We start from the raw sequence: 25302 nt of genomic DNA, 5'->3' as shown, positions 1-25302 counted from the left end.
CAAGTGTCAGAAAAAGCATGGTTAACAGGGCAAAAGACATAACTCCTGTTGAAAATGCTGCCACTGAATTTCAAAGTCCTCTGACCTGTGCTCAAAACTGTGCATACTGTTTTAGCTTAATGTAGAGAGGTCCAGTCCAATAGATAGTTTTTTGAAAATGCTACTCCTGCTCCTCCAGGGGCTTCACAGAGATGAGCTTTTTTGTCTCGTAGTTAACTGTCAAGTTCAATTACAATGACACAATTTCAGTACTAATGGTACTCCTACTCCCTGAATCTTGGTTCAGATGTTAGTGACTTGCAACTTGGGGCTACCAGGATCTGCATAATAAATATCTTTTATGAAAGATTTAAAAATATTGTAAGTATTTCAAAGTTTTTCATAATCTTGCATCACATGACTTGAAGCAGAGGCCAGCTAATGATTCCTGAATTAGAAACACTGCACTTCAGTTTTCCTGAAGTTGGATGGTTAAATATATTAGTGTTACACCTCAGTAATGATAGGTAGGGCTTATATCTATATCTGAGTAACAAGTGGAGATATGAAGGCATATAGCCTTTGTATGTATGTAATATCTTGTTAGATTCAGTACTGGTGCTCACATTTATGGTGTTCTCGGTCCACATGTGAACAGTGTTGTGATGAATCCTTAGGAGAAGTTGCTTGTGTCTCAGCCTTGATGTAGTTGCAGCAAAGGGGTGGCATCAAACAGTGTATTTGAGTGTGATTAAAATCATAATCATTGGTGACACTTAGTGGAAAATGGGAGATCTTTGCAAGTATAGAGGAAGCATTTAAACTGAGATATTAGGTAAATACCTACTGGGAACAAAACATAGCAGCTGGCATAGATATTGACCAGTTTCAATGGTTCCCAAGAGACCATCTCGGACAACAAAATTGCTTTCTAGATTGAAGCCAAAGAGCATCTGAGGCTGAGGACCTCATTATTGAGCAGAGCTTCATCTGAGATGAGAGAGCTCAATAAACAATGCAATTACATTAAAAATAAACTAAATTCAATATCCAAAAACAATCATAAGGAGTGAAATTCTGGATATGCTGTTTGCAGAAAAAGTAATAAGTAAAACCATGATAAATAAAGCAACTGAACAGCCACATTTCTTCAACATCAAGACACCTGGGGAATACCCCACATTTGGAGGCTGCAAATAAGGTCAGTGATAAATGCGGCTGGTGCAACCTTTTTTGAATTCCCATTCACCTGACAAACAGCTTTAACTCCACACAGCTGTACTAAAGCACTTTGGTACATTCAAGTTTTATATTAAGACAGATTGCCTTTAAAAAAAACAGTAGTTTTCCTGAGTTTTCAGCTTAGTAAGAAGCTTATGTAGATTTCCAATCAGCTTCTATAATTTACAAAACACTCAACAACAAATAGTCTTTCTATCCAGATTGTGCTGCAACTATGGAACTGCAATTCTTCACGCACATTTTCTGTTTGATAGTTAAACATTTAGTGACACTTCACCTTGTAATAATGATGGATAAGTTTCTGAAAATTTAGCATATGGTTAAAAGAATTTTTCTTGCATAAGTTTTTCATATACAATAATTTTCTTGTTCAGCATGTTTGCACAAGTTACACAGTTAAAGAACCTAACAACATAAATTTCTGCAACTTGAAAATTTACCATCTATTGACTGACCTCTAGTGGAAATAAGGTAAATTTAAATTTTTGAATAATTTTTTTAATTGGTATTGGGTATTATGAGGACTATGTGATTTTTGGGGTGCTAAAAATGTATTTAATTTGCACTATATGCTTGACTGTGTAAAAATACAAACCAAATCTGAGTACATGTGGCTTTTCTTCTCAAAGTATATCCAAATACATTATTGGAATGGCAGGATGAAATCAGACCCCAAAACAACAACATTGATTAATCACAATGACTATTATGTTGCGCACATTCAGAAACCAGCTTTTAAGTTTTATTCAAACTAAGTAACTCTAAAATGGCAGTGTGTGAAATATGCCAATAACACAGACCCAGGCTAATGATGTTCTATAACAGGGTACAGACCCTCCTACTTTCCCTGTGTTGGTCAAAAGCACTTAGTCATGATAAATAACCAGAAAGTCTATCTCAATACCTCATGCATTTTCTTCTTTATGCATCAGTTTCATCCCTCCACAGATGTCACCTTCCCACTGGCTCCATTTCAACTCCATTCTCAGACAGAAGTTAGTTCCTCAAAAGATCAGTGTTGAGGTATCACTAAAATGTAGCCTTATGTGTTTTCTTTGCTATGTGTACCATAATTTCACCTCTTCTATAACAATTACTGGTTGATACTTAAAGAAATAAGGGGTGTATATGAATGTATACGTGTGTATGAGACACCAATTTCATTCCTTTTTTTGTAGGACCTTGAAGTAATTGAAAACTTGCTCAATAGTGAGAATGCTAAGCATATTTCTTTGCTATTTATTCATATTGCCCATGTCTGCTTGCCTGATTACTAATGAAATTCCACCTTCTCTCCCCTGACTCTGTTGGATTCCAGATACATCCCTGCAATTAAGCCTTTGGTTCTGTAGCATATGTCTGTTGACGGTTTTGAAAGAGGAGAACACAAGTAGCATCTGGAGGACTTTGATTAAAAAATATATTGACTATAAAATAAGCCAAAACAGTTTCTTGTAAAGATGCCTCTTTCAGTCAAAACTCTCTGTTACTAGAGAAAATATTAATGGGTAATTTCTAAGGCAGCTGCATCTGAAAATCTGGGGCTTGCTATCTTTTCAGCTCAGCCAGACCTTTCTTGTTTTGTTATTTGCCACCTTTTTGAAGCTTGGAGAAGCAATCTTGCACTGATGTATGATGGGATTAGAGGAAAACCAGGGAGTCTGGGTACTGGAAATGGTTAGGAATAATAGGACAAGTCTGTAGTATATAAGCATTTGACTTAAAAGAGTTATTTTGGCTTCATATACATGGAGTTCTCCAGTATTATTACCCGACATCCTAGAGTACATACATAACACATTCCAGTTCAGCTGTATTTCTTTCTCTGAGCTTACCTTTCTGACTAGTACTCCGGACTACTCCTCATCCGTACTTTCCCCATTCCCCCCCACTAAACTGAGTCAACGTCTCTTCTCCTTCTATCACTTTTGCTTATCAGGGAAACCCTGTCTGATTCCCATTCATCCAAGTCAGCTTCACCATCCTGACATCATTACTCACATCTTCACTTCTGTTCCCCCACTTCCACTAATATATTTACACAGTTATGCATTTCCTTTTTAATGCAAAAGACTAACAAGTTCACCATGAGAAGGAACACCAAGCAAAAATAGAGTGATATTTTATTAGGCTTTAAAAATACATTCATTAAGGGTATAAAATGAAGACAGCTCCTACTTTGAAGTTGGATGAGGCACACTAATTTTTTATTTACTTAGCATATCTTTCTTCACTCTTTTTGATCACATTTATTTTATAAATGCAGTCTAAAAAGTTGTTTTGGTTGATTGTTAAAAGAAACTTTTTGTAGCTGATGGATTTTTGCATGGACAGCAATAGAGAAATATATAGCAGCTCATTCACTGAGGACCTTGTGATTACACATTGTACTGCAGACATTGACAAGTTCCTCCGCTTTTTTTATATTGGCCATCCTTCCCATTAGGAACAGGGTGAAATCCTAAAGACTAGAACAACCCCAGTTTTAGTAAAGATTTTAATGCTACAGTGAGAGGAAGGAGAATACTGCTTTAATCCTGATTGGAGGACTGTGTTTTATGCAACATAATTTCATACCATTTGTTGTTCACAGATTATATTAAGATTACGGGAATGAACATTCACTTAATTAGATTTTTTTCTGTACTTTCTTAGTTCTGATTCAATTAGACTTTCAACAGGTATTTACCTCCATTCTTTCTGTCCTCGTAGTCATTGTTGCACACTCTGCCTACTGTCCCGATCTCTTAATAGTTTTTTCATTCTTTATGGTGGAATAGAGGTCAGATTTCAAGCTGCTGAGTACCTTGGATTCCTAAGGACTTGAGTGAATGTTAAACATTCACTTTTCAGGTCTGGAAAAAAGGGGGGTTTAATGTTATTTCACCACCATCTATAGGACTGTTTTAGGGTTGAATAGTATAAAAATGCTGAATATCTCACAGATGAGGCTACAGACCTTCAGTTGAAGCTATCGCATCATCACAGGAAAAATGCATCACCTCACAAAATTCACCTTAGTCAGCGCTGTGAAAATAAAACCACCACTGAACATCAAGATGCAAGCTAATTTAGAGCTGTCATCTACACCCAGATGACCTTTTCCTTCTTCATTCACCAATGATGTCACGTGCAGTTTGGGAGATGTGCAAAAACTCTTTGGGAACAGAGATGGGATGGTCTCCAGCAAGAGAGCTGTAACTCTCTCTACTGTCAAGGTCTTGCATTTGGCCCTGATAGTCAGGGTGACTCCTTTAGTCTTGAAATCATTATGACAGCAACAAAACACTACTGAAACACAAGCAAATAATTTCCTGGTACTGTTTATAATAATTAAATGCCAGGAAGGGGGGATGCAAATCACTTTACAGGTGAAAACAAGGTTTTGTTTGGAAATGTTATTTTCAGAACCCATTGCATCAGAAATAGAGGAAATATAAACAAATGGGCGCAGGTGCATTTGCTTGCATCAAACTGGTCAGATCAGAAGTTCTTTGCCTGCAGATGTGAAAGCTGCAGTATGGTCATTTCAATGATCTCAAAGAAAAACTCTGCCACTTTTAGAAGAATACATATAAATACCTATTCAGGCAACTATGTATTTGGAGTTGTCAATCTAACATTGCAAGTTCATCAAACTTGCAGCTTTAACAGCAGAATAGCAGTTCAGGATACGGAGTCATGTAGGGATTTTAAAATTCTAAAAAGTAATAGAAGCACTGAAAACCTTCTGGGCAAAGTCATTTCTCACAGTACTTGTAGAAATTAAATAGCAAACCTAGGCAAGAACAATGCACAGAATGGAAAATTTATACACAGTGATTTATTATAGCCTTTTTAGAGACACTTGTTATTTTTCCTGTAAGTTTTCTCAGATCCTCAACAATAAAATTAAAACATTTCTATAAATTAGGGCAATTCTCTCCTTCTCTGATTTGCTTCCAGACAATTCTTCATAGCTTTCTAAAAATACTTTGCAAGAATTTAAACAACTCTGATTTCCCTAGTAGAATGTGCATCATATGATCAGAAAGACTATGCCAAAATCATAGTTGTTTAAGGACCTGCCAGCTAACAGTTATATTTTTTTTGTCTCTTAGACTACCAAAGGCTGTCTGTCTTTAGAAAGATCTGACCTCATTAACAGTTTGCAACCTCACGTCCACTTTGTTTATTGTCAAAAATACTTATATCTTATACATGTACAATATGAGCTACTCTTTCATACAAAAATGAACAACTTCAGCATGTCATTTGATACTGCAGTCAGCTTTGTCTTTCTCAAGCCTTTGCCCTGCTTCCCACTCTAACTTCTTCAGCCTATGCATGAAATCAATGTATAGTTACTCTTGGGAAATTTCTTTTCCTCTTGGACCAGAACATTCTCATAATTTTCCACTGGGTCATCAGTGTCCTAACTGGGGCTCACTGGAGATTTAAAAATTAGTTTTTCTTCTGTTTGGCTCGTGTATAACATTTTTCACACTTCCATGGTATTGCTAAAGAATATATGGATATTTTTGCTTCACTTTAGTGCTTGGGATTGAACATGGAAATAAGGAGATGCAACCCAATGCACGCTCCAGAAGGCTGTGCTGGTATACTGGTTTGGGTGTAATGAATACAACATCAGATGCATAATCTCTCCTGTATGAACTCATTTTCCTGCAATTTGAAGTACAACCATGGAAATTGCATGCAATCAAAGCAAAATAAAACAAAAATTCTTCCACTGAAATGAGAAGTACTGATTTTAATGAAACAGGAGATTTGTGAGATTTTAATTTTCCACTAAAACCTTTTCTCATCCTCTTTTTTTTTATTTTTTTTAATTCCTAATCTGAGTTTTATATAGACAGCTTAATCATACTTCATAGAAAACCTGGTTTACAATCCTATTTGGCTGAAAACCCAAAGGATTACTAGCTGCAAGATTAGCTCTCTAGAGACCATCCTTTCTTCTACTTATATATAAGTCTTAAAAGCTGTTCAACAGATTGTAGGCAATTTTAAGCTTGAGATTAACTACTTTTTTTAAAAAATGAAAACGTGTAATGGGCTTTTTAGAACTATTTGGGTTTGCTAATGCAAACTCTGTCTGTTTGTACAGACAGAAAGGATCAGACTATGCTGGAGCTAAGTATAAAGAAGCTTTTGGGAGAAAAAAAGAATTTTTTAACCTTTCAAATACAGTTTGCAAAATGTATTTGATAAATAAACATTTACCTCAGGAATGTTTTAACTGGTCACATCATAAATTTTGCAAGAAAATACAGTGTGTTGTTCTGTTTGTTTGCTCTGTTTTTGCTATTTGTATTTATAACCACTAAACTGAAGTTAAAGCAGGGAGAGCACCAGACACAGCTTCAGAACAAAAAATTTAAATTCCATGAAAAGGAGAATTTGCAAATTTAAAAACCAATAAAAGAGGTACCTCCCATCCTTCCCCACACGAGCATGCACACTTTGCACATGATTAAATTATAGACCTCACTGCCTCAGAATTTCTAAACAAGTTGAAAGAGAACTGGACATTAAACTGATATGAAAAATATCAGGGTTTATAATAATTAATGGAACTAAACGCAGAGGCTGTCTGGTATGACGGGGTCCATTACAACCATTAAGGATTGCTGGCTAGATTGCCTCACATGCTCAAAGCTGGCTCCAAGGACAAGCAAGATGTTAAACCAGCCAAACCCCTGGCCTGAGACAGTCTGGCCATCCTTCTGACAGGCTTCTTCTCCAACAGCTGAACTATTTTATTACCTTGGCATGGTGCTCTCAGGAGACAAGAAGATACAAGAACATAGAAAGAGGGCCCTGTCTGTCTGTCATATGCATATAGCCTGTTGGATGGGATATAGCCCCATTCAGATGAACCAGATGTTGAAATTCCAATTGGCTCCTTAACTGCTTATTGCACAACCTCTTTTGAACACCACCTGCTTTTTCATGCTACTGCCCTCTCTGTCCAGAGCCATCACCTCTCAGTCTCTGCTTAGTAGGTGGTGCCTTAGGCACCAAGCTCATGGTGAATGTGGGAGCTGCCAACGATGGTGCAGACAAGGTGGCTAGGTCTTTTCTGCTGGTCACCATCTGCTGAGCCGGGTGCTATTAAAGGTCCAATACAACTCTGGATTTACAAACATGCTCGTACATTCATATGCATAAAAACTATCAACTATCTTGAACACAGGAGGAGACCTCAAGTCCTTTTTCAAAAAAACCTTTTTTCTGAAGGTGCTTTAAAAATTCTGAAGAGAAATATGGCAGATAAGAACATATATAAACAAAGTTTTATGTTCAAGATCTCACTGGATTTTTACTTTTAGAGAGAATATTTTTGCACTTTATGGCTAGACAAAAGAGAAATTTTTGGCACCTGGTTCTTCTCATGTCACATATGTACGTCTGGAATTGTTTCACTGTACGGTGGGGACTCATTATATTTTAAGGGCTGTGATTATACATTTGGGTCTATCATAGGCTGAGCTACGCTGGAATCCAATGCTTTCAGACAGTCTCTTCTTCAAGAAGAATCACACACTTCCAGAGAGTGGAAAAACATTATCATCTGGCTCACGCTCCCTTTGTTCATCCTCTGCATGCGTCCCAGCTGTCGATATAATTACAGGTTGTGCGATAGCAAGGTCTATGAAAGAAAAGGAAGAATAGAATTGACTCTCTTTTCTCTTAAAGTATGAACATGAGAAAGTACATCAGTCAACTGCTGCACTATCTATCTCAGATCTCAGGAAACACACCTGCAAGACAGTAATTAACAAAAAAGAGCAGCTCAAAATTGCTTCATCAACCGCAAGGTCTGAATTTCTCCAAATCCATCTTAAATCAATACCAGACTTTTATTCTGTGTGACAGTTAAAATCTATATTTTCAAACAGAACAGATTTCCAGTTCCTGTTAAAAACAAGTAGTGAAAAACATGGACCTCTGTGGTCCTTTTATCCCAAGTGTTACCCTCTGTCTGTTATATGCCAAGAGTTTTTACTAGTGCACTGTTAATTTGTGGGTAAGGCCAGGAAAAAAATGGATATAGTACTTTTGAATAGTCTATTTATATTAGCCTATAACATGAAGGGAAATGCTTAGACTAATCCATAAGCTCCTAGCAATCTGCTATTACATTAAGTATGATTAATTCAGTTATCTCTTCTTTATTAATTTATCCAACTACATTAATCAACTTTTTGTTAATAGAAAAGGTAACCATGATGGGGTTTTTTTGGGGAAAAAGGTCATCTAGACCAAAAACATAATTACATTTACTAAGATACTCTTTTGTTCAACAAAATATTTGGCTAGTTTAATCAAAATGCAAATTATACCACTAGTGAGAAAAAGACGGTACTTAATAGCTAAATGTTCCAGGATTGCACAGACCTTGATAATAGCAATTTATTTTGGAAGATCTCACTCTTAAAGTTCATTCTCATAAATCATGGATTACATTGCTATGTGCTTTTCACAAGGGCATCTCATGTCTGGGAGTAAATTTCCCAAAGCTTTAGTGCTTGGCTTGCTAAATGCACACCCCCCATAGTTTTCCTATACCCACTGAGCATTGACTGAACACTAATTCTCTTGGAATTTCTCTGGTGATGCCATAGCATAAAAATACAGTAGAAATGTTTAAATATGAGAAATCTCCTTGCCCAGAAGCTTCCCTTTTCTTTGCTACAAGGGGGTAAGGTTGGTGTCTACCAGCCACGGAACGTAGGTCACAATTTGTCACCCATGCTTTCCTTGGTGACACTGGCACTGGAACACCACCTTATAGATCTATCTCATTGTCTCTCTACATTTGTTATTCTTTACATGAGGCTGGTGTTTGGTTTGCCCATATAACCAGACTGTAGCCTTCACAGCAGTTCAATTGTGTGTGTGTGTGTCACAACACATTTCATTGCTTGTCTCACAGGTTTTAGTTCATCAGCACATCACAGCGGCAGGATCTGGGCCTTGCTTGGGTTCCTGCAGTAATCTCACAGCCTCTCCTGCAGAAATCAGTTCCACGTTGTTGCATTTAAGGTAATGAATTAATTTGGTAAGAGATGAATCCCCTTGCATTCTAGCCGGTCCTCAGAGATTAGAGGGGTGAGGGGCGGCTGGACTTATCTCTTAATAGGTATGCCAATTATGGCTGTAACTGTAGGCCTGACACCAGATGCACGAACAGCCCGTATGCTGTAGGTCCGGTTGCATTCAAGAGAAGCAGTCAGGTTCACAAATAGTACGTTTTACTCTTATGCAACATCTACAGACTCTTTGAGATTGCCTATGATAAATGCACAAACTGCAGGTTGGCGATATAGAACTACACACAAAAACCCAATTGCAATCACACACTCTTAATTCCCAGGTAATCACCTGGCATAGCCGAGGGCCCAAATCTTACCAAAAAGTGTCCCTTCTTGGGGGGGGGGGGGGGCAGGCAACGAGCACAAACTCATTGATCTGTCCCTCCAATTTGGTATCAGATTATCATCCCTCCAAGTTAGATACAGACTCGGGGTAGTATTTATCTAATTATGTGTGTGTGAGTGGGTGGGACTGTGGTCAAGCTGTTGTTTCTTGAGTAAAGACACAGCACATTCCTTGGTGCAAGGTGTGTGCTGTTTTTGTGGGAAAAGAGGAAGAATGACAGATAAGGTCCGCAGAGTACTGCAAAACAATCCTTGAGAGAAGGTGAAGAGCAGGAGATAAATCTACATAGTCATGTCAAATGTTCCTTGAGAAAAGTGGAAGAACGGGACCGCATGGCCTCCACTTCATTTCGCATTCCTCCTTGGTGCCACGGCAACACAAATCACTGAATCTCTATTCCATCCTGTGTTTGTTCTGGGCACCATGTGTTAAGGAAATGTGTGTCTTGCAGATTTTTCACTGTTTTGCTTTTCCCACACTTCCAACACACGTGATTAATTTCAACATATTTATCTGCTTTCTGTGTACTTCTTACCAAAATAAATAAAGAGATCGGGGGGAAATACATGTTTTCATGAAAGTTAGACACCCTTCTTCATTTTCTGTCCAAGCCTTAAAGGCTTTCAAATGTCTGAGAGGTGAGGTTGTGCTTTCTTTCATTTTAAAACTGAACTTTGGCATTTTAAAGCATTATAGAAAAAAATCTTCACAATCTATATATATGAATAGTCAAAAGAGTGGGACACAGAAAGACAACTTGCCTGTCAAATCTACAATAATAATTAGGCTAACTGCTAAGTCAAGCATCAAAGAGTAAAATTTAATTCCTCAAGCCCCATGTTCCTCTGTTTTGAGAGTCCTGTGGCACTTGAAGAGTAATGCTCTGGAGAGAGAGGGGATAGGATTTGCTTCTGGGCATTCACAAGCTACCTACGACATTGGCAAGGAAGAGCAACAAACTTCCAGCTTGTTCTTAAGCCCTACTGGGAACTATGAACTTGTTACTGCTCTGGCTCTTCTGGGAAGCCTGATCTGATGGACGTGCTCAAAGTACATCATATGTGTTGGGGCCTGCAAAGAAGAGTAGCAGAATAGTCTGCTTTTATGGGCTGGCTTCATTACCAACATCTCTACCTCCTTACCTGTCCATTTCTGTCCTTTCAACCTTGCCATCTCCTTCTCCCTCTTGATTTGGCACCTCAGATATCAGCTCCAGCATGCCTGTGCTGAGCCACACCTGTAAGCAGTTTACTACATATATTAGTCTCATCTTTGGAAACAATTCAACTTCAACAGAATATTTAAATATGTCTTTGGACAAAGAATGATCTCGAGCATGATTAAAAGTTAAGAAATTTTCTTTCAGCGGAGAACCTGTCTCCCCATCACTGCTCCAGCATCTATTTAGGTATTTAGTTAGGCATACATGGGAAAAGGAACTGAACTCCAGCCCTCTCCTTCCACAGGGCTCCAGTTACCAGTCTGTAGTTACTCCCCCTAAGCTGCTAGGAAGTCAGTCCATGCAAGGGGGAACTGTGTAAGTAAGCAGAGCTTAACGACCATCATCTCAAAAATACAAATATCCTAGTAGTTATTTCAGTCTGAAAGGAACTAGGGATTTGAATCCAGTCAGGGAGAAATTCAGTTGGGAGTCACTAGCAACCAATTTCCATAGTGTGCAGTTGAACAATGCTTTACAATGAATTCAGCCTTTGTTGAATTTCATTGTCGTTCTTTGAAATCAATAAAACTGGCTGGAATTCTAAGAGAGAGGGAGACAGAGGTGGTGTTTTATGCAGAGAAATTTTAGCTCATGTAAAGACTCTAGATGGTATTGGAATATTTGGTTTATTACTTAGATAAATTATGTTTACCGTGGTGGTTCCTGCAAGTGCAAATACATTTCATTTGCTGTGTAACTGCATAGACAACATTTTTGGTCCTGCTGAGTGTGTTTACATTTCAATAATGTAATTTTAAACCAGCATGAATTTCAGTTTTCGTCAGTAAAAAGTCATCTTTTGCTCTTGCAAGATTACTTGTAGCAAAAAATATATTTTAGTTAAGCAAAACTGATTACAATGCTTTTTCACTTGTTTACTGCAGCACTAAAAGACTGAGGTTAAACTTGGCTACTATTTTTTATCACAGTGATGCTCTGTGGCAATTTCTAATTCATCATCTCTAATGGGATGTAAACATCGCTATCACAATTTGTATTTGGCCCCACTGGGACTGTAGGTATGTGTGTTTTAGAACTGATTACTTTAAAAACATATCAGAAGATTCAAAATCTGAAACAGTCTTTTCAAATTTGTTTCAAATATCTGCATCTGAAAAGAATGCAAAACTCTTGCCTTTGTGTTTCAAGTTCTTCTGGCTCTTTCTCCTTAGTTAACATTACTTAATAGTACTAAAGGGTAAAAAGAATGATTCGTTTACACAGATAACAAGTATTTTATGCTCCTGACACCTGATTTGTTCAAGAATGAGATCCAGTGGATCTCATATGAACTCTCTTACTTAAACCAATTAAACTTTGCCAAATCATACACAAGAATCCCACTGTGTTATCACTGAAGAATCTTGGACCACATGGATTCCCTCCCGGTTTTTTAAATTTCTTTTAGTAATTAATGCTTTATATAAACCAATTAAGTCAGATTTCAAAGAATAGAAGTGCTAGAAAAGAGCCTGTTGATTAAATGTTAGTAAGTAGTCTTGCAGTTTAAGTGTTTTTTCCAGTACCAAATGCAGTAGAACATCAGTCTACTGCTGAGGTTCTCAGCTGCTACAATGGTATTTCACACACACAGAGTAATAATTTGTCTCATTACATAATGATAACATTCCTAAAATTATTCATATAATTCAGGATGTAGACTGACATTTCCCATGGCCTTGAGGACCAAGACTTCATATAAAAACTACAATGAGGGAGAATCCACAAGGAGCAGCATGTGGGAAAGGTATCTGCAGTCATGGTATATTTGGGGGACATATATTCTCACATACCACATATCGAATATTACAATGACCATAAAAGTATTAACAGCAATATTCACAGCTAAAACAGCAGTGGGGAAGACAATATCCCTTACAAGGGGCAAGAATCAACAAATACAGCCATCAAACCCATGTCTGGGTGTAGGAAAGGGACACTGGGTGGTGGGAATTCAATGGTGGTAGGAAAGGAAATTTACACTAAACACAGTCTAGTCTGCAAATATTTGAGTATACCTAGGAAATGAAAATATGACCTGTATTTAGATGTCCATTTAAAATATATTTAAAAGATTTTACAATCTGGGTGTAGTATAACATTCATCTTGGTAATTTAGCAAAACTATTGGTTTTTTAAGGATGAAGACAGTTCTCTGCAGTCAGTACAGAATACATTCTCCTATCACACCTATAATTTCCTCCTGATTTGCTCTTTTATTGTAGCAAAAGATCCATCTCTATCTTAGCTATCACTTATAGAATTGTAAGAGACAGAAATTGGTCTCTTTTATAGATACCTTATTACTAATAATTCTGGGGTTAGTTTTAAGAAGGTTTGTTTCTCTGGCAGATTTAGCTAATTTCAGTTGAAAGCAATGGAAATTGAAAATCAGGTCCTAAACAGGGAGTGACAGACTGGAGTTGTAGGAAATGCTGACTGCACATGAAACTGGAAATTACATTGGCATATGAAACACATTTGCCAGGTCTCCTCACTGAAATTATCACCTTTGTTATGGATTATTTATGACAAATTTGTAGTATTGCTGAAACTCCGCACATAGCTGCAACATAAATCCAGGAAGGATAATTTAGTCAGACACAGCAATTTGTAACATATATACAAGCCTGGAATATTTTGTATATTCCGAGTTTACTTTGATCTGACATACATAATACATAAAACTTTACTCATTTAAATTAACAAATAGAAGATTTTATTGATTTATATGATGAACAAGTGATTTCTTATGCTAAGCAGTTGTGCTTTCTTCTTTTTTTTCTTTTCTTTTTTTTTCCCTAAGAAACAAAACTTTCTACTCTACTTTAAAGTCTCTCCACAATATAAAGAGGATTTTTGAGAAATTTTGCTCACAGATTATAAGGATCTAAGAAGGATTTCCATCTGTTCTAGAAAGAAGATCTACATGTATCAGTCCCTTTCCCTTCTGTGGTTGGGCACAGGACAAATAAATATTTATCTAGCCCTCTGGACTCAACTTTTTATCCCTTATTCCTGATGTTTTACATCACCATGCCATCTTCATTGCTGCTTCATCTCGCTGGCCCGAGATTAAGCACGCTCCACCAGGGATAAGAAGCAAAAGGAAGAAATCTGTCCCAGATGAAGTTAATGGCAAAATTCCTGCTACCTTCCAGTAACAGCCAAGATTTCACTGGCAGTATTTCGCCAAGCTCTCCCCAAGTTGTCAAGTACAATTCATCTGTTTTGAGTTGGTCTAAACCAACATACAAGTTGGTCTAAACTCTCACAGTCCTGAGGAAAACAAAGAAGAGCTATCATCTCAAGGCATAATATTTGACCATAAATCATTACAGGCCCCAATTCTCCTGATTTATACAAATTTATTTTGGATATAAAGCCATGAAAGTGCTGCTTGATCCAAAATATTAGCTGTGTTGGGAAGCCCAGAGAAAAAGTTGGTCTGCTTTGCACATGAGCTGATCGAATCAATATTGTTTTGCTACCTAGGCAAGCATAAGGATTCAAAAGAAAGGCATATTGGCAAATCAAAGCAAACTTTTAAAAAGTGCACAAGGATTTCCAGCAAGACAGATTCCTAATTCTTTTTACACCATAAAAGGACAGAGATTGGTAGAGCTGACTAAAGAGTTAAGCAAAGATTTTTAAAATGGACACTTTTCATATTTTGCTTAGAGTCTGGTAAGAGAAGATGTGCTATCTCAAAATTATGAAAGCAAATAAAATTGTTGGCATGAAACCACATTTATCTGCCTTTGAAAAATTGCAGGTGATATTAGTGGTCTTTCCTGATTTCAAGTCACAGGAAGCGTAGGGCTATTTTTTATTTTAAGTCAACACTGTTACCTAAAATGTGCCCCCAGTTATCTCAAGCACTCCATACATATTGCAGAAACAAGTCAGATGTTATTTGTTGGCAGTAATGTTCATTAAGCTTTATCTCCCTATAATCCAGCATGCAAATAGTTTTCAACAGCTTTGATTTGTGCAAGTCTGATTGTTTTATGTAACATTTGGCAGACGTAATTTAGAACCACAGATTGCTTGTAAACCCTGGGTTGTTCAGATGTCACTGAGTTACCCAATGACATCTGAACCCAAGTCTTGTATCTGCTTTAATACTGCATTCTGGGGCCTGAAAGAATATTACTGTAAAAATTGGACAAAAAAGTCAGTAATTTGATTCACCCTAAAAATGAAAACATTAATGTTGCAATGCTGCTACCGTCTCTCATAGAAGTTGCTTTTTTCTTTTATGTGGCTCCCTGGCCAAACTACACCACAGATTCTTGCTTATCCTGTTTAAATGTTAATTTTATTCTTGTCGTTGCATCCAAGCCTTTTAACTTCTGGGCTAAGCGAATGCTTGGGGATGCTGAAGTCCACCTTCATCTCTCAGCTTTATTATAGTATCAGTGAGCAAAACCATTTGGGTAACCTCTCTTCAGCACATCAGTGATGGAAAAATTAAAACCAGAAATGAATTCTAGTCTCGAAGACATCTTCATAAATTCAAATGGTTTGCAGTGTTGCATTGCCTATGCAATCTGTAACATCCCAGTCTTCAGGACACCTTCATGCCAGGGATCTCCAGGGCAGCCACAGAACCACTGCCTGGGCAGTTAGAAATCAACAATCCAATTTATTTGAGCAGGCTTTTGGTGACTCAAATATATTTTCGACATTTTGCTAAGAATTTTATATTAACTATATCTTTATATACCTTCTAGATTTTTATGTTAATTGTGAAATAAATAGATAGAAACTTATCTAACACAGAAAATATTAAGCCTTCATTGATACTGTTCTTTCTGAGGACAAAGGCAGGCACTATACAGTCTTAAAATAGTTATATTTACGTAGACTATATAGCCATCCTTTTTGCCTTCAACATTTGAAAGCTGTAGCCTATTGAAGACAGTTTTCTATTGATAGGTGGTTCTGAATGACTGTTCCTCCCAAGAATTAACAACTTATTTTCATATTGCTTTCACACTTACTGATTCATTATAATACAAACTCAGCCCCCAAAAGAGAAACTTGAGCTTTCTAAAGAAAACGTGTGAAGAGCCTTAAAATCTGAATGTAAAAATCCTATTCATAAGGCCACTGACAAGATTCAGCTTCAGTTCCCAAATGTTTTCTTTAATCCAGAATTTTTGATATAAGAAAGTTCTGATATTACAAAATAAAATCTCTCCCAATTAGTGTATTCCATGACTAAAACTATGCGATGCCATATTTCTGGAGACCACAGAACAAAATATGCACCCTTGTTTATTCAGTGTTACTTCTCCAAAGTTTGTAGGAAAATGGGCAACCATAATAGACATGGCCCATTCTTGTGACCTGCTGGAAGGTTTCAGACCTGACCTGAGCAGTGCATGATCACAGTGTCTATAGCTCAAACTCACTCACAATATTCCCAGAGAATTCCTGAGTATCAGTTGTGTTGCACAGACACACACTCCCCCTCCCCATGGCACAGCTGCAAACTGCTCTAACACACACAGAACAAGTAGTGGTCCACTCTAGGTAGAGCCTATGGCTTGTGTCCATGTCCTTGCTTACTTTCCTAATAACAACAGCAATAATAATAAAAACCCACTCAGCTTGAACATTCCACAACCATAAGTCATCAGTTATGAAGAGTAAAATTTCTTTTTTTTTTTTTTTTAAATCTTTTTACTTTGTTTTAACCAGCCTTGCAGAACTCAGCATAAAAAAAGAGAACACATGCAGAAAGCAGTTATTCTCTCAGGACCCATTTAAGTGCAGACAAATTCCCTTTGTGTTTGTGTGCCTGTTTACAAACAGTGAGAGCCAACTTCTCAGTATGAACTTCAGAACAACAGTTTTGTCTGTTGTATTTTAAAGATGAACAAAAACTTATATTCTTATAATCCGTATTACTAACATAAATAACAAATTGTTAAGAACAATCTGAACTACCTGAGTCTATCATCTCAACACAAAACTCAGTTTTGCAATTCTGTGAGAAAGAATAAACTAGACCGCTGCAATAATAAATTCTTCTTATAACCCCTGCTACCTTCTTATGGATCCATAACATTTTCCTACAGATGTTTTACTGTAGTAGCTATTAGTCCATTTTACCATGTAAATCTTGACTTCCACCAGGCATTAAGGCTCCTTTCCAAGCAGTTGATGCATTGTTGTCTTTCAGGGCCAGTACTGCCTCAGAGTTGTGGCTGACTTAATTTGTCCTTTAGAGACACTGCTCCGTGTTCTGAGATGAACCACAGTTCCTTGGGAGCTGGCATTACCAAATCTGACATAATAAGGCTGTGAGAGAGGGAGAAAGGTCTCAAGTAGTACCAAAGAGCTTCAGCAAACAGATTTTGATGAGTGACAACGAGCGTGCAGCACCTCACAGTCACAAAGCACAAACCACAGAGCAGTTTCCTAAAGCACCACTGGTGATGGAAGTACCAGCTCCCAAATGCCTGTGTGCATGCGAAGGGGCATCATGGTGCATGATAAGCATTTCCATGCCACTTTTGCTATGGTACATTTATCACAGGGTAGGAACCTCAATAAGTTCAATGGAGAGTTGAAGGCGACTCTATTACGCTGACATGATGATTAATGCCTGTGCTGGCCACAGTAGAGTCACACTTAATTTACACCTGTGTAAACAATCGGAGACATGGCCAGCAGGATCTGATCCGACTGGAGCGTAACCACTTTGGCAGGTTTGTACTGATGTCAGTGGAAGCATGCAGCATTTAGGTCTGTTTTAATAATAATGTCTCTAAACCCCTGGAAAATTTGCTTAAAAAAAAAAAAAAAGGTGCCTATCATTTATCGACACTGTGATACTCTCCTAGCCACCCACAGAGGCTAAAGCTGTATTTCAGCATGGAGAGAGAGAAAATTGTGTGCTTTTCCGAAATCCTTGCTATTTTATTCAACTTACTATAAAGGGCAAATCTACAGGAGTCAGTTATAATCTCACTCTGTTTTTAAACAAATCCAAGAACCCAAACTTCAATAGCATACCTCCCTATTTACATACCCTCTAAGGTATCTGATAGCCTGTGCTTCTGACCCCCCCCCCAGTCTCTTTGGGCAATATGCACTGGGGTCTCAGCCCTGTCCAGTCCTCCTTGGCTGAATTCACACCTATGATCCACCTTCACCCTGTCACCACCAGCAATGACAAAACAACCGTATATTGGTAAAAACTCTTTGTGCCTCTGTCTTTAAAATATTCACCTCTGTGTTCTTCTGTGAAGCTGTGGTATTGCGTTTGTGCTGCTTCTTCCTTGGCCCTCATCTGTCAGATCAACACGTTCATTAAGGAAAGCTTCTTTTTACTGCCCAGATGACGAACAGACATCATAAAATTGTTATATTTGACAATTCTTAGTACAGGTTTTATATGGTGGCTACATTTATGCCACAGAAAAGACTCAGAAGACTTTTCCTGATGTACAACCTTTCCAGCAGAAGGAGGAATGTAATTAAACTGTATTTTCTAGAAGTTTCTGCTTTGTTCAAGGATGAAGCCAGACTTCATTCCTCACATTCCCTTAGTTTTATGGTAATTGTGAATAAAGTGAAGTGGGCTGCGAATACCTTTACAATTGTTTTATATTACTTGGATAGATAATTATCTGATTGTGCCAACAAATGCATGCTTAGCCTTCAACCAAAGAAACGATATGCATTTCTACCCATAATTGTGTGCAGGTGAAAGAGCCAGAATAAAATTTTGAAAGCCAAACTGAGTTCCCTTCACAAAGCAAGAACTTAACTCTTCTCATCCTGAAGAGAGAGAAAAAAAAAAAAAAAAAAAAAAGTTTCAGGATATTTTGAGATGAAGTTTTAAGATGGAAAGTTTTAGGATGAAATAAATATATTTTAATTTTCTGTGTGATTCAAGAAAGGTTTTTTGCAGCTAAGAACTCTGCAGTTAGTGAGGAGGGAAAAATTTTCCCTTTCTAGAGAACAATGCTCAGGGCTGTGGCTTAGTCCCTTGAAAACACCATAGCTTGCCCTTGCCACAGTACAAGGAATATTGCTCTTCTCCACCTTAGAAGTGTCAGCCAAGTTCCTGAGAAGTGTGTAAAGAAAAAAAGTACCCTTGAATGGCTGTTCTGCCTAAGCTGCTTCTGCAGCACTGATCTTCTGGGGTCTTGCCTGAGCTGTCTGCAGGTAGGATAATTTCTGTCTTTCTCACAGTAATTGTTGTGGTATGTTGGGATAAGAATTCATCACACACTTAAATCCAAATGTCCTCATCTTAGTTTTCCATACTTTCCAATACTAATGTCTCAGCACTACAGGGGAAGGTAAAAAAGGTCAAAAATCCACAGTCTCTGATGCACTAAATGTCAGCAAACGGTTAAAGTACCTCCCCAGGTGCTCATAGTTTACAAACTTGGAAATAATCCCATATGAGCACCACAGTGACACCGTAACAGGACAATTCTCAATACTATTCATCACTGAATTCTCCAGAAATGTATATCTGCTTTATCTGTGAAAAACTTCTCCTCTAATTATAAGGGACTTAGGTCCACAACTTTGTTATTTAAAACTGTGTGACCCAGTTGTCTCTATCATTGCAGCAAAATGCACTGTGTATCTTGAAATGACAGCAGGCAAGTTCTTTTTCTGTTTGAATAATCATCATCATGTCCACATGCTCATCTATGTTTTTAAACATTAATAAAAGGCATCTTTGTAGAGAGTTTCTTACAAAGTTTCTTTAGTATCGTTTTTCTAAAGAGAGAGAACATCATCTCCTGCACTCTCTTGACACATTCTGGTTCTGGTAAAATGAATAAGTGCAGCAACAGAAAATAAAACTTAGCTTAAAAAAAAATTTCAGTGACCAAATCAAACCTTAGAAGATAAATGTAATAACATATGGATTTGCCCTCAAGTGGATATGATATTTGGGTGCACTAGATGCTATATGAATAAACAAAACCATATAAAATCTTATTTCTTGACCTGTTGCTTAAAAAAAAAAAACCAACAAGTTTTGTAATGCAAAAATTTCATTATATTCAAAATAGAGTCTCCTACATGGAGAGAAGGATGCAAAAAATTCCAGTCCATGATTTGTTTGTGACAGTCAAAGAGCAGTGCTGGGTAATGAATTATTCTGTGTGAATCAGCAGAGTGAGAAAGAGCTGGGGCTCCCTGCAAGGCAGGGCTGCCTAATTAACACCTCTCACCTGTGACAGTCACCGCCTGGAGACTTGACAGCCTCAAACTCATTTGCACACAAGCCTCTCCCACGGCTCTCTAACAGACATAACTCACGCATTTCCTCGCCACCTCAGGTAAAGCGCAGATTTTCTGTGTCATTTAGTCGTTCCTTCCCCCCCCCCCAAGGTCTGAGTTTCCTATGTTTTGAAAAGAAGAGTTCCTGCTGCATACACAGCAGATTTATGACTAAATTTGGGCTACTTTGCTCCCGTGCATGGAAATACCCCACCTTTCAAAGCCCTGAGCTACAGAACAGCAAAGCCAGGTTCTAAGAGGAGGAGAGAGATAAACTTTATACGTGGCAGCACCTTTTCCAGTTTATGAAGATCCTATAGGATCTCTTTCTGTCTTTATATTCAATATGGAAATTATCATACATCTGCTGTAATACTAGTAATCTGAAATAGAAGGTACCTGGGGCATATTTTAAGAATATCTAATTCAACCTAACAGTTGTAGGGGTTTTTTGGTTTTGTTTTGTGAACTCAATGCAAGAAATGGATAGAGGGGCAAGAAGACATAGACCATAGTTCAGTAAAGATGAAAATTGCATCATTACCTCTAGAGAGAGAGAGAGATAACCTGGCACATGATCAGGAGAGGGATAATTTGTGCCATTTGACTTCTGTGCTGGGCAGTCTGGAAAGGTTAATCATGATTACCAGATGTTACGTACACAGTGTCATCTAAGTGGGTGTACATGCAAACATATATTAGTAATCATTGTTTTAAAGCTCTTTAAAATTTCTAAAATGTAGGATAGTGGTAAAAAATATTAATATGTTTCAAGCAAAGCAAAAATACCATATGTATATTGTTCAAGAGTGTGTTGTGGTCTTTTTTTTTTAAGTTAATATAGCTTAATTAAGCTGTGATTATGAAAGTAAATCATGAGCATTCTTGAAATACAATAACTTTGCATAAATACATTTAAGCACATAACTAAGCTAAAATCTGAGCATCACAGAGTAATTAACAAATTCTGGTGTCACAATGAACCTCCAAACAGCACAATCATACAAACAGGAGGTTTCCTGTCCATTCCTGCCTGCAGTCAGTTTAAACAGGATGAGATTACACTGGAAAACCACCAGAGACTGTGCAATCCAGACTATCCTGCTTATTATGAAGAGTTTTATAACGTGCTATGGCTGCAAACTGGCATATATGTACATCCTTCACATTGCTCCAGTCACACCAGTGAAATTATGGCAAGGATGAACTTAGGCTAATATGTCTAATGCAAGAGAAAGTCCAAAGCATTGGAAAAAATGAAGAATGTCCATTTTAGAGACAGTATTGTTTTACTTATTAAATTAGCTCTGTTAAAGCAATATCATTGACATAATAAAAAGTTAGAGTTCAGGAGTCTTGCAAGGACTTCTAATTCCTAATCATTGCTCTCAGCAACTGCATATAATATATCAATTTATCCCACGTGGGAAATCATTACCCTTTGACTCTGAATTTGCAGAACAGAATTTAAGAGCTGCAGTCTGTTTCCCACATGATAGAAGACTAAATATTTCCATGAAGATTGCCTAGTCTGAGTGATATTTTTTGTCACAGCATTATAAAACTTGAAAAATATTGGGAACTTTTAATGTTCCACTGTGCTGAAAGCATCCCTTCTGGATTTACTAAGGCCTCCCAGAACCTTTCAAAGTCTTCCAATCACACAACGCAGAATATTCAGTCTTCCTGTGCATGTCTAAAAATATTATTCACAGCTGTGTTTGGACACACATTTTAGGACTGCTATAGACAGGGCTGGATGTAACTGCCTGAGGCTGCGATGTGGGTGGGAGGCTGTGCAGTAACACCGCAACTTTCATCAGGAGACGTGGGCAACCATTCTGATAGTCCTGACCCTCCCTCATCTCAGTACTGCTGTGCTCAGCCACAGAGACATCTATCACAAGATGAAATTCTCCCCTTCTCTTTATTCTTTCATTATTTTTCCCTAGATGTATATAGGATACATGAAAGGCGCTCCAGTTAAAGCATCTTTAGTCCTCAAAATCTCAGCAATACCAAGCGTGTCCCCATCTGACAGCCTCAGAATCATGCCCCAGCTCCCAAGCTTAGGTTGTATTATGCAGCATGGTCTGCAACAGCAGTTTCCTTGTGTCCCCATGACCCTAGGCTTTTGGGCCACAGAAAAATATTTGAGAAAAATAAAAATAACTGAACGTAACTGTATGAGATCTAATAGTAAACTAATTTACTACTAGATCTCTGTACTTGTTAATTTTTGAAGATTGCACGTGATCAATACCAAAATATTGGAGGATGTTCTATAAACCAGCTGGGAGACTCCTATGACAAAACTTGTGTAGCATTTTGTACCTCTTTATAAAGAAATTAATTCATAACCTATGCCATACGGATTTCTGAGGTCAGGTAGAGCAGCTAAGCATGACCATATATTAGGCTAGCAACTCATCCATTTCATTACTTTGGACTGTATGTCTTTTTTCTGGGTTTTACTACTAGAAATACTACAAGAAATAAACTGCATAATGAACCAGAGCCACATGCACATGCAGGTACCACAGGCAGCAGAGATATAGGACCCATCATACCCAACCAAGGACAAATTTGTTTGGACTTCAGACAGGTAGCTGAGAACAGGAACAAATCCCTAGAGGGATATGAATACAAAGCTGCTACCGGGCAGTCATCACCTCTCAGAAACCCTGGTCTTAATCAGACTTTCATGGGAGTTTAAAGTCCCTTCTTGGGTGCAGTTTTATAACAATCATTAGCTACTTACAGACCTCAGCACTATCAGTGGAGAGCTGATCTTTGGCATCTGTAAAACAATCATTAAAACTATCCTAACAATGGCAGGACAGAGATGTGTCTAGTTTAGATTATTTCTTATTAAGATATAGAGAACAATTTCAAGATATGAGTCATGGTACCTTATCAAGTCCTATCCAGTCCTACTGAGGTTCCCACAATAATGAATTACCATGCTGATTATTTAGCATTTGTTCACAGTGGGCATAGTTCCCTGATAGTTGTAACCTAGCTGCCAGCAACAATCGGTTGGGGGTTTTTTGACATATTTTACCAGTGCACTAAAAGCATTCTTCCTCAAGAGACATCTTAGTCCATAGGAACAAACTTCATGGCTAAATAAGAAATTCCAGCTGTAACATCCAAAGATGCAACTATTGTATCACTTGTAACAACAGCTAAACAAATGACACACCCCCCCTCCCCCAAAAGCAGCTTTTTGTCATATATGCATTATTAGAAAACAAAATATGGAGTCTATTTGATATCAGTTGTAGCTGGCCAACCATCTAGATTTCTACCACATCAAATTTCTTGCCTGTTTTACTTCCATGAAAGTGACTGAGAAAGAACATACTGAGGTCCTGGGGAAGATCTGAGTACTCTCCAGGCAGCTCTGCTGAGACATTTAAATCTTGATCTACAGAGAGAGAAAAAGAGCACCTGAAAAATGAGAAGGTTAACCGGTCGTTCAGTATATCAGTATTTTTTCTTTGCTTCTTTGTTAGAAAGAAAGCCCATGAAAACGCAGAGAGAGCAGTCTCTTCTCTCTCTCTGCCTACCCAGAGGCAACCCCTCTGGGGCTGTGGTGCTGCAGTGTGGTTGCTTCTGGATCTTCCTGCTACCCTCTGTCTCCCATAGCCTATTTGCTCCTAAATACCTAGTGAAGTGATTCACATGATTGGTAAACCTCCCTTTTCCATTATGACAAGCTGTGAAACATAAAGTGACCTGGAACTTGCCTGACAAAAATGAATCAATGAATAATTGTGCTTGCACTGGAAAGGAAGCAATTAATCAATTCCAGCATGCACATTTATTTACAATAGTGGATTACAAAAGCAAAGCAATCTGTTAGGCTTTGCTTTCTGATTTTCTGTTGGGATTTGTCTTCAGACTTACCTGTGTGCATTTTAAAACATTGCCAGCTGTAGTAATGAAAAGAACAAGTAAACGACGATTGAAAATGGTGTGACAGGAACACTCCTTATGAAGGAAACATGTGGGTGAAGTTATAGTTTATCCAGTGCTTGGCACGTGAGCCTTTTGGGCATGACTTCCTCCTCTCCCATCACTTTCAGCCTCTCTCGAACTCAGCACGTCTTGAGAAGCAGAACCTAAGACGAAGCAGAGGGTAAGTTCCTGTCGGAGAGCCTGGGGTCCCCACCTGCACACCCGCAGCAGGAGCCAGGAGGGACAGGACCCTGACTGTGTCAATCAGCGTAAAGGGGTTTGAAAGCCCGAGGGAAATGTACTTTTCCACAATAAGACATAACTTTGTAGAGAAAGTGTTTGTTGGTTTTGCATAAATGCAGACTAGCGACAATATTCAAATCCAGTTTATGAAATTTACATCATTTTTGTGAGCAACTTTCGTGAACCATTATCATCAAGCAAGCCAAAAATATTCAGTGTCTGTCCAACTGACTTTCAATAGCTAGGATGTTATATGCCTTTTGTTGATTTTATAAATATAATGATTTCTTTCTGCTGCCTTTTGGATTTTAATTGCAGATAAAATTATTTCCAGACATTGTCTCATAACCCTAATTGTGCGGTAACATCACAATTAAGTTTATCTGTGACCTTCTTCCTTCTGACAGAAGCAAACAGTGAGGAGCTCAGACTTCCCAGAACTCAACCTCAGCACAGAAGCTCCTTGCCAGATCCACATCTGAGACGATGAAAGATGATCTGTTCCAAAGCATCCAGCTGAGACTGTGCAAGAACTGCAAGATACAATACAATATGAAGGCATTTTTGATTTAAAGGAAAAAATGTAGACTAGGCACAGTTCTAACCACTCTTTACATTGATTTTATGCTCTTGTATCCTCTCTCTTTCAAAGAGTAAATATCTTTAAAATACAGAACACATATTTGTAAAACCAGTGATTTTTAGAAGGGTAACATGACATGAGCCTAATCTTTCCTGTTTAATCAGCAGACAAAGCAAATAAGATATAACATGACTGTCCACATCCTCTGTGGCTTGAGCTGGGAGAGAAAGCTGATATGGAACATTTTGGTGGGGGGAAAAAAAGGGAAATGACTTTTCACACACAAAGCACAGTTCTGTTATCAGGATGATTAAAGCTATTTACTGTAAAATGACAGTCTTCAGATCCTCTCAAC

General features: G+C 37.9%; 1 long non-coding RNA gene across 1 annotated transcript; it reads right to left on the bottom strand.

The window, feature by feature from the left end:
• Positions 1 to 7607: 7607 nt before the first annotated feature.
• On the bottom strand, positions 7608 to 25093 carry LOC141921731 (uncharacterized). Its single transcript, XR_012622757.1, has 4 exons — positions 24811 to 25093; positions 24071 to 24285; positions 23526 to 23588; positions 7608 to 7876 (listed from the first exon to the last, which is right to left on the bottom strand). It is a non-coding gene; the product is annotated as an uncharacterized LOC141921731 (long non-coding RNA).
• Positions 25094 to 25302: the final 209 nt, after the last annotated feature.

This window comes from Strix aluco, chromosome 3 (assembly GCF_031877795.1).
Source record: "Strix aluco isolate bStrAlu1 chromosome 3, bStrAlu1.hap1, whole genome shotgun sequence".
Lineage (NCBI taxonomy): Eukaryota > Metazoa > Chordata > Aves > Strigiformes > Strigidae > Strix > Strix aluco.
Note: the sequence above shows the minus strand (reverse complement) of the source record. Positions and strands in the feature narration are given on the sequence as shown.